This window comes from Pogona vitticeps, chromosome 6 (genome assembly GCF_051106095.1).
Source record: "Pogona vitticeps strain Pit_001003342236 chromosome 6, PviZW2.1, whole genome shotgun sequence".
NCBI lineage: Eukaryota > Metazoa > Chordata > Lepidosauria > Squamata > Agamidae > Pogona > Pogona vitticeps.
Window position 1 is genome coordinate 114,278,360 of NC_135788.1, and position 17,329 is coordinate 114,295,688.

Here is a 17,329-nt window from a genome sequence, read left to right on the forward strand (position 1 = left end):
TATGTGGGACAGGAAGCAACCGTTAGAACTGGTCATGGAACAACTGAGTGGTTCAAAATTGGGAAAGGAGTACGGCAAGGCTGTATATTGTCCCCCAGCTTATTTAACTTGTATGCAGAATACATCATGCGGAAGGCTGGACTGGAGGAATCCCAAGCTGGAATTAAGATTGCCGGAAGAAATATCAACAACCTCCGATATGCAGATGATACCACTCTGATGGCAGAAAGTGAGGAGGAATTAAAGAACCTTGTAATGAGAGTGAAAGAGGAGAGTGCAAAAAACGGTCTGAAACTCAACATCAAAAAAACTAAGATCATGGCCACTGGTCCCATCACCTCCTGGGAAATAGAAGGGGAAGATATGGAGGCAGTGACAGATTTTACTTTCTTGGGCTCCATGATCACTGCAGATGGAGACAGCAGCCCTGAAATTAAAAGGCGCCTTCTTCTTGGGAGGAAAGCGATGACAAATCTTGACAGCATCTTGAAAAGCAGAGACATCACCTTGCCAACAAAAGTCCGAATAGTCAGAGCTATGGTTTTTCCTGTCGTGATGTATGGAAGTGAGAGCTGGACCATAAAGAAAGCTGACCGCCGAAGAATTGATGCCTTTGAATTGTGGTGCTGGAGGAGGCTCTTGAGAATCCCCTGGACTGCAAGGAGAACAAACCTATCAGTTCTAAAGGAAATCAACCCTGAATGCTCACTTGAAGGACAGATCCTGAAGCTGAGGCTCCAGTACTTTGGCCATCTCATGAGAAGAAAAGAGTCCTTGGAAAAAACCTTGATGTTAGGAAGGTGTGATGGCAAGAGGAGAAGGGGACGACCGAGGATGAGATGGCTGGACAGTGTCTGCGAAGCAACCAACATGAACCTGACACAACTCCGGGAGGCAGTAGAAGACAGGAGGGCCTGGCGTGCTCTGGTCCATGGGGTCACGAAGAGTCGGACACGACTAAACGACTAAACACACACACACACATGACCTTAGACCCTCCAGTGAATGCACCTTTGCAGCCAGAAGGTGCTCACTGAGAGAAATGGAGGTACCTGGTTGTGAGGAAAGTCTGAGGAGATGAGGTTAATGAATTACACCTGCTGATTTCTGGGGGGGAAATGTCATTATTAAAGAGACAAAAGTGGTTCCTCTCACCTGTCTCTCACTGTATTTCTGTCCCAATCTCAAACCGTTTAATGAAACCAAGTTATTACTAAAAAAAAATTCTTGGTGAGCCTACGTTAAGAGGATTCATAGAATATAGAAGTTATCGAAATGGACTGGAATAATTTCATGCTTACCCACTCAACCACACAATAGGATGAGATTTTCTTCTGTAGGAATGACGACGGCAATGGTTGTAACAGGGATTTTGTCTCCTGGTCTCCTTTGGTGGCGTTGGTTTTGAGAGCTGTATTTATATTCTAGACCTAAATATGCCCAACCCTGGAATACAAAGCCCATGAAGAAAGAGTCAACTTTCCTTATCTTATGTCACCTAAGGACTCTGTATCCCCTTTACCTTTTTTTTATTCTATGCCCTAAAGTGTTTACAAATGTCTGAGAGAGTAATTTTCTCAGTTAGAGTAAATAAGTTTGATTGATTGATTGACTGATTGAAATCCTGCTAGAAATCCTGCTAGCTGGTTTATCACTGTACCGGATAACTGTATTAGACAGCTGGAAGATCAGAAAAGGTGCACCACTCACCTAAACACAAACTGCCCCATGATTGCTGAATGATAAGGAATATAAACAGTGGCTTATTAATTACCTTATCCAATCTGCAGATGGCACAACGTTGGGTGGAATAGCTAACGCCCTGGAAGACAGAAGCAACGTTTGAAAAGATTTTGACAGGCTCAAATATTGGACCAAAAACAACAGAATGAATTTTAACAGGAATAAGTACAAACTTCTACTTGAGGGGATGGGAAACAAACGCACAGTTACACAATGGAGGATACTCAGCTCAGTAACACTACATGCAAGACAAATCTTGGAATTCTTGTAGATCACAAGCTGAATATGAGTTGACAGTGTCATGTGACTTCAAAAAAAAAGGCAACTGTGATTTTAGGTTGCATTAACAGCATTAGTCTCCAAATTACATCCCAGTTCCCCTCGATTCAGCACTGCTTAGGCCTCATCTTGAGTACTGTGTCTGGTTCTGGGCATCAATCACTCTTTAAGAAGGATGCAGAGAAACTGGAAGAACTTCACAGGAGGGCACCTAGGATGATCAGGGACTGGATACCAAGCCCTATGAGAAAGACTAAAAGAACTAGCCATCTTTGTCGTTGTTTAGTCATTTAGTCGTGTCTGACTCTTCGTGACCCCATGGACCAGAGCACGCCAGGCCCTCCTATCTTCCACTGCCTCCCAGAGTTGGGTCAAATTCATGTTGGTCACTTCGATGACACTGTTCAACCATCTCATCCTCTGTCGTCCCCTTCTCCTCTTACCTTCACACTTCCCTGACATCAAGGTCTTTTCCAAGGAGTCTTCCCTTCTCATGAGATGGCCAAAGTATTGGAGCCTCTGCTTCAGGATCTGTCCTTCCAGTGAGCACTCAGGGTTGATTTCCTTTAGAATTGATTGGTTTGTTCTCCTTGCAGTCCAGGGGACTCTCAAGAGCCATCTTTAGCCTTGGGGAAAGAAGACTGAGGGGAGATAGGATAGGACTCTTCAAATATTTGAAAAGTTGTCATACAGAGGAGGGGCAGGATCTGTTCCCAGTTCTTCCAGAGATCAGGAGGACACAGAATAATGGGCTCAACTTGCAGGAAGCCAGATTTCAACTGAACATTAAGAAAAACCTCCTGTTCGAGCAGTATGACAATGGAACCAATTACCTCTGTGGGTGGTGAGCACTCCAGTACTGGAGGCAGACAAGAAAATGTTAGACAACCATCTGTTAGATATACATTGATTTGGATTCCTGCATTGAGCGGGGGGTAGGACCTGATAGCCTTATACACCCCTTCCAACTCCATTATTTTATGATTCTACAGCCAGCCTGCTGCTGTGCTTTATACCATTAGATTTAGATCAAGTAATCAGATTCAGGCCAAGGACTTTCAAAATGACTTGTAATTAACAACATCATATTATCGGGAGGAGGTACATGTTGTTGTTGTTGTTGTTGTTGTTGTTGTTGTTGTTGTTGTTGTTGTTGTTGTTGTTGTTGTTGTTGTTGTTGTTGTTGTTGTTGTTGTTGTGTGCTGTCACATTTGCCTCCAATGTATGATGACCCAATGAGTGAGTGTTCTCCAAAAAGTCGTGTCAGGTCTAACAAACGCAAGACTGTGGCTTCCTTTAGGGCAGCTATTCTTAACAGAGCCCCCCTGGGGTGTCCTGGCACATTTGAAGGGAGCCACAGACTGAAAACATTTCTTCACACACCACCTTTTAAGGTTTGTTATGTGACTTATATAATCTTGATCCAGCCGATATTTCGTCCATTTTGTTGTTTATATGTAAAGTTATAGGGTTCCCCTTGACGTTTAGTCCGGTCGTGTCCGACTCTAGGGCGTGGTGCTCATCCCCGTTTCCAAGCCGTAGAGCCAGCGTTTGTCCGTAGACAGTTTCTGTGTTCACATGGCCAGCGCGACTAGACACAGAACGCCGTGACCTTCCCACCAAAGTGGTACCTATTTATTTACCCACATTTTTACATGCTTTCAAAGTGCCAGATTGGCAGGAGCTGGGACAAGCAGCGGAAGCTCACTCCATTGCGTGGATTTGATCTTACGACTGCTGGTCTTCTGACCCTGCAGCACACAGGCTTCTGCAGTTTAACCCGCAGCGCCATCACATCCCTCTACACTTTGTTGTTCATGGCCATGGCCAAAAAGAAAAAGGTTGAGAATGCCTGCTTTAGGGAGTCCATTCATCTCTTACTGTATTTGGTCTTCCCCTTTTCCTGCTGCCTTCAACTTTGCACAGTATTATAGTCTACTACCCCACTGGGTCATCTGTCTTTGTCAGCAGGAACATGCAATTCATTGTCTGTTCCCTCCCTCTAGAAGGCCGATGATGGTATTCCCCCCCCCCCCCGATTCTTCATCCTTTCTCTTACCTGTATCTCTGCAAGGTATCAATTATTTATTAATGACTTGGTCTGATGGTAACATTTGCTTTGCGGGGGAGATGCGTTTCTGGTCTGTGAGGATGTGGAGAACAACTAGCTTTTGCAGTTGTTGTTGCTTTTAAGTTCAAGTGTTTTGGGGACTTTTCTGTTCGAGTTTGCTTTCCATTTCCCATGTCATTAATAAAAAAGATTATCATCACTGGGGGTTTTTTTTGCCTAATCTAGCTACATATCTCAGCTGATGGTGAATAAACCAGACTGGTTCGTTATCCAAAGGTCCTAGAACATAGGGCCTCACAGGTCAGAATAATTCAGAATAAGTAGGTGATTATTCTAGTTGTCCTTGCTTAGAATTTAACTTTAGTAATCCCCAAGACTGAGAGAAATATTTTTTGACACGTTTTTAAAAGAACAAAACATCTTGGAGAGCCTCCCCGACTTCCCCTCGACTTTTCCTGACCCATACAATGGTCCATAATTTCCTGGTCTTTTTGGACCAATAGACGCAAGGATGATGATGAGGGAAATTCAGAGGTCCTTGGGAACATCATGCTCCTTGCTTGGTTCTGAGAACACAGCGCCAATTGAGTCAAACTGCTCTCCATGTTATAGCCGCCTAGAGTGGCCTTTTAGGCCAGATGGGCAGGGTATAAATCAAATCAAATCAAATCAAATCAAATCAAATCAAATCAAATCAAATCAATCAATCAATCAATCAATCAATCAATCAATCAATCAATCAATCAATCAATCAATCAATCAATACAACTTTGTTTAAAAAAATCTTTTATTTAGAGATAATGGTGTGAACATGGAGAACCCAAAACTTTGAAAACATAAGGAGTAAAGAGGTTTTCAAAAGCTCAAGAAACTAAGGAGGATGACAAATTAGAGGCGCGAACAGGCGGACTCCAGCTATCAATGCCGCAATGCCACCCCTTCCAGCAACGATTCTCCCTTGGGAACCAAGCATCTGCAAGACGGCAGTCCGGTCAGCTGACCTCATGCCTTGGTGGAAGCACTTCACAAGGAAGTGCCCAACTTTGGTTGTGTCAATGTTTACTCTCTGGTGCCTTACGATACTTAGGGGAATAAGATTTGATGAAATGCTTACTGGAAAGCCACACCTCTTCAAGGCAATTACATTTCCGTGTTCAGTGTGACAAAGGGGAGAGAGCTAGCTCATTACATGTAGATCCCACACACTTCCTTAACAGGAAGCGATGGAACTCAGCTTCAATCAAGAGAACTTGGTCTCAACTGTGGACTGTTTAATGCCACTAACAATTCCTCCCACTGCTGTGGTTACATGCCATCAAGTCACTTCATCACTGGATGAAGAAATCTCCGCTCATCTCTTGTTAACTCAAGTATATGGCTTCTTTTCAGTTGTTGATCTGTCTTTTCCTTGCTTTTCAATAAACTAATTTCTTTGTAACATGGGTGGAGATTTACTCAGGAAGGAAAATTGGCACACTTGATAAGTGATATGTGCCAAGTCTGAAATTTGAACAAGAGGGTGTTTTTTTTTGTCTGTGTGTGTGTGTGTGTGTGTGTTTCTTACAATGGCCAGAGTCCTTTGCTCAGACATGCTGTGACACCAGCAATCATTACGTCAAACTGCACAGGGAAGCCATTGAAATCCACAAGCACCAGCAGAACATCAACAAAAAAAGGGAAAGTTTGCAACTCAACAAAACTTGGCTCCCAGCTCTCAAAAATACAGTGTGCAGAAGGTCAACGAACTCTACCCAGCCACAAGGACAGGGGATCACTACACACAAAAGACCAGCTAATGACACCCATCAACCACAGTGACAGATAATCTCCTCTACTTATCACAACAATACACCCACAACAAGACATACTAATCACCCATCTACGGGGGGGGGGAGACAAAAGCCTATCTCACAGCCATAAATACTGCACTCCCAAGCCAACTACACCAGAGCACAGAGTGCTGTCCTCTGAAGATGCTGGCCACAGAGACTGGCAAAACGTTAGGAAGACTAACCTTCAGAACATGACCAAAGAGCCTGAAAAACCCATAACAACCACACCTACATTTGATTGAGCCCCCACCGTTTCTAGGAACATCTACTCCTAGCAACGTCTGACTCTACCTTTTGAGTATCTGGTGTTGATATCACAACTAATGCATTGGACAGCAAGCCACAAACCTTTCAGGCTGACTCACTTCACAGTTACTCTAGCACTATTCGGTCATTAAGAAAGTATGTGGAACCCAACGACATTGAGGGGAGCATTCTCGCCCAATCCTTTCCTCATTGCTTTGAACAAGAAACCACAATTTTCTGAACAGAAACAACCTGTTGTATCTATGTAGTTTCTCCATTTGAGACAAACCCACACAGAGGGAACTGGAGTTCCACTTCACATGTTGAGACTGCCTCAATACAACAGCTTCTTATGTGTCAAGGATTGGATCCAAAGTTGTCCAGTGAGTTTTAGAGCCCAGTGAGAGCTAGAACCTGGTCACCCAAGTCCAAGTCCAGTTCTCTAAGCTCACTACATTGTGCTGGCTTTCGTTATCTTTATCTGATAGATAAATTGTAAGCAGAACAGCAACAAGACAGGTTACTTAGCAGATGACAGACTGCAAAGAAAGAGGCTGCCTTGGGGTTAAATCAGACACTAACTGGAGCCATGAACGGATGGGTGCTTGTTTTCTTTTCTTTTGCTTCATGGATGTGTGCAGAAGCACCGTCTGGATCAGAGCTGGAGTGCATAAGGAATGGAGGGTTAAATCTCCCCCCTCCCCCACAGCTTTCCATCTGTCCCCTACCTTGTACTCATGAGTCTTTTTCCTCTTGGAAAAGTTCTCCATCATCACGAGAGACTTTACAAAATAGGGCATTAGACGGATTTTCTTCCCTGCAAAGAGAGAGAGAGAGAGAGAACATAATCTTGACAATATCAGAGGGAGAGAAATGCCCACATTTTTTGAGTTGCCTTATGGAGTGCTGAATTGGGCTGTCACATTATACCCACTGCTGAATGCCTGTGCACCAATAATAAAGGTTACAAAAACATTGTGACACTTTAAAGACTAACTGCTGTATTTTCATGTGAGCTTTCATGGACAAGTCTACTTCTGCAGACATAGGACTACCATGGGACTACATGGAAAATATTTATACATTTATACATGACTCCAAAACACCCTGGCAATGACCTTTAAGATGTCAATTGATATTCAGGCTCCCTCCCAGACAGCTTTACAGTGGACCCTCGACTTAGAGACAGCTTGACTTACAGACTTTTCGAGTTACAGACTTCTCTGGCCACAAAATTTAGATTTGACTTGCAGCCAGAGAAGCGACCTACAGACCAGAAAAAAACCCAAAATGGAACAAAAACGAACAAAAATGGCTGGTTATGAATTGATCGGTTTTCAATGCATTGTAGGTCAATGGAGACTCGACCTACAGACTTTTCGACCTGCAGCCACCGTTCCAATACGGATTAATTCCGTAAGTAGAGGGTCCACTGTATTGTGTAACCAACAACAATGATTGGTGGCTGAATTAATCCCAGCCACCAATGAATACCAATAATTAATTATATTTTATTCTATAGATAACAAGCAGGAACAACATGGTAATGAGTATCTCTAATCACCATCTCCCATGGGACTTGTGAGGTGGCAATGGTTAGTTAGAAAAAGAACAATAGCTAGGAATTACAGGAGAAACAACACAATATTTTATCGTTGATAATGGTGTAAGAAAACTTGGCTTCTATTGAATCCATCAAGATGGGTTTTCAACTTATGTACATATTTTTTTATCTCAGCTGTCTCTCCATGGATTCTTGTCCTGTAATTTTCCTACTTCAGAATGACAACTTTCTGCTCTTTTGCAGAGTGTCCAGGTAAATTCAAATTATCTGAAACAGGTTCCTGTGTATTGGCATCCCTGATGTCCAATTTGCCTCCATTAATTCTTTCACTCAGAGATTGCCCAGTTTGTCCTATGTAGAGTCCAGAAGGGCACTGTTGGCAAAAGGTGGCATAGATCGCATTGGCAGAGGAACAATTAAAAGTGCCCTTAATCCTGTGTGTGACAATGTTAGTTCCTGTAATCGTGTTCCCAGAATAAATGTGGGGCAGAGTTGGTATCTGGATTTGTAGAAGGGCTTTGTCCCCATCTCTGTGTCAGTCTTCTGTAGTCCATTGTATGTCATTAGCTGCTTGAGACTCAGGAGATTGATAAAGGTTGGTTTTCTCACAACTCAGTGGTATAACGTTCCTTGTCACATTCAAGTTCATGGGGAAGGGATCACAGAGCTTCTTCTGCAATGACCTCTTCCAAATCCACTGATTTTCCTACTACGGGTAAAAGGGGTCAGGAAGGGATCTAATGTCAGAATGAAAGACCTCAGAAAACAAGGGGCCAATCTTTTGAAGCCATAGATCTTCAAGTCAGCCAGATTGTGAAAGGAGCCCTAGTCACAAATGAATGTCGTTCTGGATGGCCAGTCCTAAATGTTACTAACTGGGAATGGATAGTTTGGATTCTATGAGCAATAGAAGGTGTAAATGCTTTTTTCCACTCCGTTCTCCAAAGTCCCCACAACACAGCTATTTACATCTCCACTCTCAAACCTACCACTCTTACCATTGGCCATATTTGGCACAGGTTGCATAAGAAAACAAAGGCTCAGATAGTATACGGATTATGATCATTGCTGAAAACATCACCCTAAGGCATTAGGATTTAGACTTAGAATCATCGTGGAAACTATGCACACCACAGAGGCTAGAGAACATTCTCCAGTTTGTGGAATTTGTTCCTGGACACCATTTGGATGTGGGCTGTTTGCTGAGCTGAATTCCTCAGGGCTAATGCTCTAAATCTTAATGTGCCAGAGTTGAGAAGAGCTCAGCTCCAATCAAAGATGCCAACAGTGGACTCCCTTTCATTCCATCCAGAATTCCACCCCAGTAGACAAATCATCCCTGATCTTTTTTGGGATTCTAACATAGCTGGTAAGACTGCTGAAGGCCCTGAAATTGGATTTGTTGTCTCATGGAAGAAATTGTTATAAACCTCTGATGCCTCTGGGGCTTAGGTAAAGACAGATAGATGGCCAGTCTTCGGAAGTGGTTAAAAGATAAAGGAGGTTGATTCCCAGACAATCCCCTACTAAGAGATCCCTGATAGATGGCCACACAACTTCTGTGTTGTAGAAAACATGTGTTCTATGACTGACACCTCAGACACGGCATAACTTTCTTCAGATTAATTCAAAACCCATGTATCCCTTTCTCTCTCTTTTTTCACTGCAATGTTCCCCCGATTGTGTGCTGACCAGTTCTTTTCTTTTCCAGAAAGTTCTATATTTAGAACTTGGGTGGAGACTTCTTCAGAAAGGGAAGCTGAAACATTTGGTATGTGATGTGTGCCAAGTCTGAAACCGCAACAAGAATAGTTTTTTTTTTTAATGTGGCTTTCCAAAGTCCAGAACCTCTTTGCTTAGAAAGTACTATGCTGTGGCATCTCCATTAGCTCCAGACTCAAAACCAACGATTTGCTCCCAGTCGGACAGTAAGGTGGGGTGAAATATGGGGTCTCCTGCCTGTCTTATGGAGGATTCCTTCACTCTTCCATGACAGGAACTGTTACACACCTGGTTCTTTGCGGTGACATGTGCTTGGTGTCGAATACTTTGGACTTAGATTAGAAGATCAGCCTAGGAAAGGACACAGCAGTCAGTGTGTGTTTGCGTTTATGCCTAGACATGGGCACAAACCTTGGTTTGAAGTTCATGCCAGTTTGTCGGTGTGGCACAACACGGGCCAAGCGTTCCCTTCCCTCACCCTCCCAGCTGGATGTTCTCACCCACTGTTAGGTTCATCCACGCACGCACCTTCCATTTGCCATTCCCATTTCTGGGTCTGGGTCCGTGTGCACGCACACACAGGCAACTCATTCGCCCTGTGTCCACCTCCCATGACCCGGAGTGAGTCCTACAAACATAATAAGAGGATGCCTGGAAACGATTCCAGGAGAAAGCTACTGTATTTCCACTCAGCAGGGTCTCTTGCCCTTCTGTTACTGCTGCTATAAAATAATCTTCTCTTTTTTGGCAAATCACAAAATCATTCCAGTTTCTCTTGTTTTGAGTTTATCCTTAGTAATCCACAACCCTGGGGGCGCCGTTTCATGAGAAGCTTGAGTGTTCTTAAACAGCAAAATTGAACAGGTGGAGATGAAGGTTGACACTTTCACTCGTGAATTTTCTCATCTGTGGAACTTTCCTTGTCAGGATCAGGCTCATTTGGTGGGGAAGGGAATCTACACAGCTCCTTGTGTGCTTTTCTCTTACAAAACCATTGATTTTCAGTTGCACTGGAAACACCCCTGTCCCTTTTCTTCTACTATATTCGACTGTAGCAAGTGGTTGGACAGTCTTCCTTTTTTACTCTGCTCTGTATTGTAGAGATTGTATTGTCGAAACTGGCAAGTGAGGTACCAAGAGGTCAGAAGTCCAAATCCACAGTAGGCCTACTGGGAGAACAGCCAGCTTCTTTGGCCTTGAGGCAACTGCAGAGTCACAGAGCACCCCCAGAAGGAGAGAATGGGGAACCACCTCTGAATACCGTATACCTAGAAAATCGTGGAAAGGGTTGCCAAAGTTAAGTTGAGACATGTAAGTATAGCTTTTGTGATTGGTATGATTTTTTTGGAAGTCTACAGAAACATGATGGCATTTCAGAAAGCAGATTGTGAGGAAAATAACTGTCAGTTGTGTTACATGGGCAGTTCTTACATAGCTGGTAAGACCGTTGAAGCACCTGAAATTAGATTTGTTGCATGAACGAAGAAATTTTTATAAACTTCTGATATCACTGGGGCTTAGATAAAGAAAGGCAGATACACGGATAGGCTTCGGAAGCCATTGAAAAATAAAGGAGGTTGATTCCCAGCCTATCCTGAGGAAGAAGAACCTTGAGAGATCGTGACACAACTTCTGTGTTGCAGAAAACATGTGTTCTACGACTGAAACCTCAAACACATAACTTCCTTCTGAGGAATTTGACTTCAGACTGTTCCCCATTATCACTTTGTTTATTCTCATGTTGACTCACTTGTAGGCTGACCAACTTTGTAAAAAAAGCCTTTTCTTTGGAATCTGGCTGGAGATTTTCTTCAGAAAGAAAAGCTGGCACACTCGAAATGTGATGTGTGCCAAATCTGAAACCTGAACAAGAAGAATTTTCTTGGTGTGACACTTCCAAAGGCCGTAACCTTTTTTACTCAGATGGTACTCTGCTATGGAACCTGCATTTGCACCAGCTCCCCAAGCCACTAAGGAGCGGAATTTGGGGACTTCTGTCAAATGGAGCATTCCTTTCTGCCTTCCTGATAGTGAGGAAAGAGGGAAAGAACTGGGCCTCTTTAGCCTTGAAAAAAGAAAACTGGGATGAAATATGATCATATATTTCAACTACTTAAAAGACAGCCATATAGAGGAGGGGCAAGATCTGTTCTCTCTTCAATGACTCCATGATTCTATGATCAACCGGCTAATTTGAGAATTGAGGAAAAATGGTTTCAACCCAGAGGGGACTCAATAGGGCCTGGGCAGGGGGTGGGCACTCCAAGGCAGCCTTTGAAGGATGAATTTGTACCATGCCCATGGTTTGCACACACCAACTTTAAGGAATGAGACCACACCCAAGTTATTGTTCTTTGCCCTCAGCAGAAGTTAAAATGGCAGGGCCCTTTGGACAACAACCTGTTCTTCTCAGTCATGTATAAAATATATGACACTTAAAGTAGTAACACAAAAAAGCACACACTGGTCAATGTGCATTTTCCCCATACCCCAAAATAATGACGCGAAACAATATGGGATAAACATGGGCCACACTTTATTAAATAATCATTCTTGCCCACCATAAAAGGGGGGGGGAGGTCCTGCCATAGTGCAGAATCAGGTTTTGCATAGGGGTCTTAATGGACCCCTTACCAAACGAATGGGTGGGTCCCTAGCCCCAAGTTCTCACGGTCGTGAAGAGAACCCAGCGAGAACCCAGCCGGCCCAAATTTGACCATCCCCAGACCTCAAGCCACATTCTCCTTGTTGACTGTTGGTCCGGATGTAGCCCCCGCACATCTTTCCTCCCCCCAAGCACTGTAATCACACGATCTGGAGCGCTGGAAGATCAGATGAGCTATACATTACCAGTGATTGCGAGGGGACTCACCGAAACCTGTTTTATCTGCACTACCCGCCACAGCATAGGAACTAACGACCCTAAGTCCCATGCCCGGCACCCAGCTTCTCAAGCTCCAATAGCAGCCCCCCCTTGATGTCTTTAAGAAAGACATCCAAGCGTCTATCTGAGAGGTGCACGCCATCACGCTGAAAGATCTCAGGCCTATCCACATGGATCTCCAGGTGTCCAATCACCGATCCAAGGCCATTCCAAACAGCTCTGCATACTTCCCTGTTAACACTCCTCTGTGCAATGTTAACTCGCCGAACATCTCTTGCCGCCCTCCACACAAACCGATGATTGTAGACCACAAAATGCTCAAAGCAGGATACGTCGCCCTCAGCCATTAGAGGTCACAGATTACGTCCAAGGTCAAGGCCTTTCCGCCATAGCTGACCAGATTATTACTGCCCAAGTGTATTAGCCACACATCTGGGAGATGCAGTCCAAATGCAGCAGCTATGCAGAATTACCCCATTGCATTCTTTTTTAAAAAATCAGGTTACCTCCATGGTATGAGATTCCCAGGGTGGTGTAGTGGATAGAGTGACAAACCAGTACATTGGAAAAGAGGATTTGAATTCCTGCTCAGTGATGAAAAACTGACAGGGGGAGTGGACCTGATTAAAACCATCCCTTAAACATCTCACTTTCTTTGAAAGTCCCATTAGAATCAGGATAAGTCACCCAAGACTGTTATCACTGTCCTTGTCAAGGTCAGGTTCACTTAGAAGGCAGGCGATCTACACAGCTGAGTGTGTCATTTTCTCTTACAAAAACCGCTGATAATCAGTTCCACTGAAAACATATCAGTTCCTCTTCTTCAGCCCTCATATTCTGTGTGGCAAGTGCTCGAACATTCTTCCTTTCCCCCCATACTGGTCCGTATTATAGAAGTTGACTGTGCAGCTTGACAAGTTGGGTCACCAGAGGTCAGGAGGAATTCAAATCCCCAGCATTCTTCCTGGGAGGTCAGCCAGCTTCTGTGCCTTGGGCCAGCTGCAGAGTTACATGGCACCCCGAGGCGGAAAGAAATGGGGAACCCTCTCTGAGTGTTGTATACCTAGAAAATCTTGGGGAAAGTTGCCAAAATTATACGGGCCATTTTTATAACTATAAGTATTGTTTTTCTTAGGATTATTGTGGATGCTACATAAACACTAAAAGTAGATTGTGGGGGTGAGAATTTACTTTTGTGGGAACTAAAAAGGAGTAATTGTGCAGAACATACTCTCAACAAAATGCTCTGCTGGGTCACATTTGGATTATAAATTAGACTTGTTCAGTCATTAATGAAGTCTGTGAAAACTGCCCTTATTTTTGAGGGGGGGGTTCCTTACACCCCCATTATCCTGTTGAACATAGGGGAGATCACTGACCCAGAAACGGGTTTGGGGCTCCTCTGGAGAAAGTGTTTGAACAGAAAATCCACACCTCTTCGAGATAGTTGCACCTCCCTATTCAGTGTAACAAAGGGCGGAGCATATCTGAGTGTAGAGTATAAATGGCAGCTCTCCAAGCCAACATTACCATTACCAAAGGAAACCAGGAGAAAACAGAAAAAGGTCGAATTACAACGACTACTGCTGTCATTCCTTTGCAAGAAAACCTCTTCGTATTCTGTGGTCGAGTGGGTAAGCATTAAATTAATCCAAACCTCTTTCGCTTTTAAAGCCTCTACATTCAATCTATCATCTTTCACATAGGCTCATCAGGAGATGATGATGATGACTGCCTGTTTTGATCAACAGCTAATCATTCTGGTAGTGGGGCATGAATTTTTTTTCTGAGCCACAAGCCACCCTGTGTGAGTTGTTTTCAACTGGGAGCGACAGAGTGCACAATAGGACAATAGCATGCTCCAATGCCATATTTCTAAAGTTGGCATCATGTCTGAGGAAGACAGAGACCAAGACAACTATCATCCTCATTTTAGAGCAGCCCATCTAGAAGGAACCCTATAGATTGTCAGGTCCAGACCCTATCCAAGGGGCACAGTGAGGAATCGAACTCTCAACCTCTGGCTCCACAGATTAAATAACTAAGCCACAGAGCTATCCAGGAAAACCAGCAACATGGATTTGCAAGAGAAGTGGGGGAGGGAACGGGGGGGGGGGAATCAGATTTAACCTTGGAATCTGGAAAGCTTGGGTTGGCAGGTGCTCCTGCTGTGTGCTTTCTTGTCTGTCGCTTTCTGGTCCTCAGGATTATTACTAAAAAAAATGGGAAGTGCCATTGCACTCAACTTCACCTCTAATACGAACTAGAATTAAAACAAAACAAATGAAGGCTTTGGGGAGAGGGGAAATCAACCGAACATGGGGAAGGAACAAAACTAAGGCAAGAGTCTGGAATGCCATCTGCATGTCAAGGAAAGAATGACTAAAATCAGTGTACAACCCAGTGCTTAAGGTAGAAAAAACCTTGTGCCTGGAAGAGCCTGAGATAGGCTCTTCCAGGATCTGGATCTCTGGATCTCAAGCCAATCTCTGGATCTCAAGCCAAGAGATCCAGAGTGACTGAGAAGTTGTCTAGTGAGTTTTAGAACTGAGTGAGAATTCGAGTTTTATAGCTCTGTGAGCCTAGCCACCCAACTCCAGATCCAGCTCTCTAATTATATTATGCCATGGTGGCTTCAATTATTTAACTGATAGATCCATTGTAAATAGATCAGTAGCAGATGGCTTGCTTCGCAGAGGACATATTCCCAAGAAATCTGCTGCCTTGGGGTTCAGTCAGACATGGAGTCCAATAAGTGCCATGAATGAATCCTGATTTTCTTTTCTTGGCCTTCATGAAAGTTTGCAAAGGTGCAGTATGGATCAGAGTTGTCGTTCACAATGAATGGAGGGTTAAATCTCCACGGCAAAAAAAAAACTGTATGAAAGAATAATATGCCAGATTAGGATTGTGTAAATCGCATAGTGAACCTTGTGTGGTCGAGTGTGAATAATTGTTTCCAGTCGGTGGCCCCTTCAAATGTGCCATGGTTACCATTCAGAATGGCTGTATTAGAAGCTTCCATGTTCCAGCAAATATCAGGTGGGGGGTCATTTTTGCTGCACGCCACAGAACGGGTTGGATTGCCAGCCACTGTTCCACACACTTCCTCACTCTCTTCTAAAAGGTGGAAAACACTGGTGCCCATGGCAAAAGAGAAATGCATACCGGAGGGGCTAAAAATGGTTGGTTGGTTGGTTGGTTGGTTGGTTGGTTGGTTGGTTGGTTGGTTGGTTGGTTGGTTGGTTGGTTGGTTGGTTGGTTGGTTGGTTGGTTGGTTGGTTGGTTGGTTGGTTGGTTGGTTGGTTGGTTGGTTGGTTGGTTGGTTGGTTGGTTGGTTGGTTGGTTGGTTTATACCCCGCATCATCTGGCAACCAGGCCAGTCTGGGTGGCTAACACCAAGATAAACAGCACACCATCAAACAGGATAAAAAATAAAATAATACATACATTGAACAAATATAATAACCAGTAGGATAAATTGAGACAGATGACAATGAAGGTGATAAAAAGGATGATGGAAAGGATGGCAAAAGGGTTGTCAAAGGGGGGCCAAATTCTCAAAAACCTAATGCTCAAGAAAAGCCTGGTGGAAGAGCCAAGTCTTCAAGGCTCGTTTGAACCTCCCGTTCTCTTTAAAAAAGGACTGAAGGACCTCCTGTTCTCTTTTTAAAAGGACTGAAGGTGGTTTACAACAATTAAAAGATGGCACTGAAGTTAGTAACAATGTGTATGCAATACTAAAAGGGTCCATGAATACAATTCCAAAAAACCTCATCCATTAGCAGCAGGCATTTTACATTTCTGTTTATTTTTCCCTCTCTCTTTCTCCTCCCTGTTTTTTGTTGATTCCAGGAGTCCATCATGCAGAGCTCCAAGAACTCCTGCAACCTACGCCTCCATCTGGCCATCCTTCTCACAGTTCTTCTGCTACAGTTTTATGCAGAAGCGGCAACTTGGCAAGATTTTCAAAATCGGCATATTGCTCCTCCACCGAGACCAAACGAAAACCCCAACGCCTACTGTGACCGGATGATGATCGCAAGAGGCATGACTCAACCCAGATGTAAGCCCCGGAATACCTTCATCATTGCTCAGACAGCGAATGTCCAGCAAGTGTGCCCTACGAGTTCAACCTATTTTAACTTAAACCTTTTCGACAGCACCAATAAATTCCCTGTGATCGACTGCCAGCTCATACGTGTCAAAACACCATATGCATGTGTGTACAAGGGTACAACAATGCAGAAAAGATTTCGTGTGGCTTGTAGCAACTTGTTCTCTAGAGGGGACCCAATCCACTTTGAAACTCTCTTACCCTAGGGAGACGCAACCGCCTTTCTGTTTCATCTAGTGAGACGTCAGAGACCCTTCTCTGTTTCCCTATTTCTTCCCCCTTCCTCTTACTTGTGTTTCTGCAAAGGAATGCCTTCTGTATTCCTGGTTTCTCCTGAGTTGAAAAGTCATGAAGATTTCTGGGCAAAGCTTCAGAGTGGGTGAATGGTGAGATTATGCTTTTGAGATTATAGATTTGGGCTTCTATGGAGGCTTCTAAATTCTGTTGATTTTTTAAGAATCTTTGGGACTTCTCAGTTCCAGTTTGCTTCCCCTTTCTTATGTCATAATAAAAATGTTGAGCATGCCCTTTTTTGCCTCTTTGCCTTTATCTTCTCTGGGTGAACTGCCAAATGAATGGAAGAGGGGTTACATCATCCTGAGCTTCCAAATTGCAGGGAAAGCTCTAGAGCAAATTATAAAGCGATCCCTCTGCAAGCACCTGGAAACAAGGCAGTAATAACTAGAAGCCAACAGAGATTGTTCAGGAACAAATACTGCCAGGTCAATCTGCCTCATATTTTAATCAGGTTACCTCCATGGTATGAGATTCCCAGGGTGGTGTAGTGGATAGAGTGACAAACCAGGACATTGGAGAAGAGGGTTTGAATTCCTGCTCAGGGATGAACAATCTGACTGGGGGAGTGGACCTG

At 43.8% G+C, this 17,329-nt stretch overlaps 1 long non-coding RNA gene across 1 annotated transcript; it reads left to right on the forward strand.

Annotated features, from left to right (window-relative positions):
- The first annotated feature begins 1,007 nt into the window (after positions 1 to 1,007).
- LOC140701357 (uncharacterized) lies at positions 1,008 to 16,984 on the forward strand. Its single transcript, XR_012080284.2, has 2 exons — positions 1,008 to 13,975; positions 16,197 to 16,984. It is a non-coding gene; the product is annotated as an uncharacterized LOC140701357 (long non-coding RNA).
- The last annotated feature ends 345 nt before the right edge of the window (positions 16,985 to 17,329 follow it).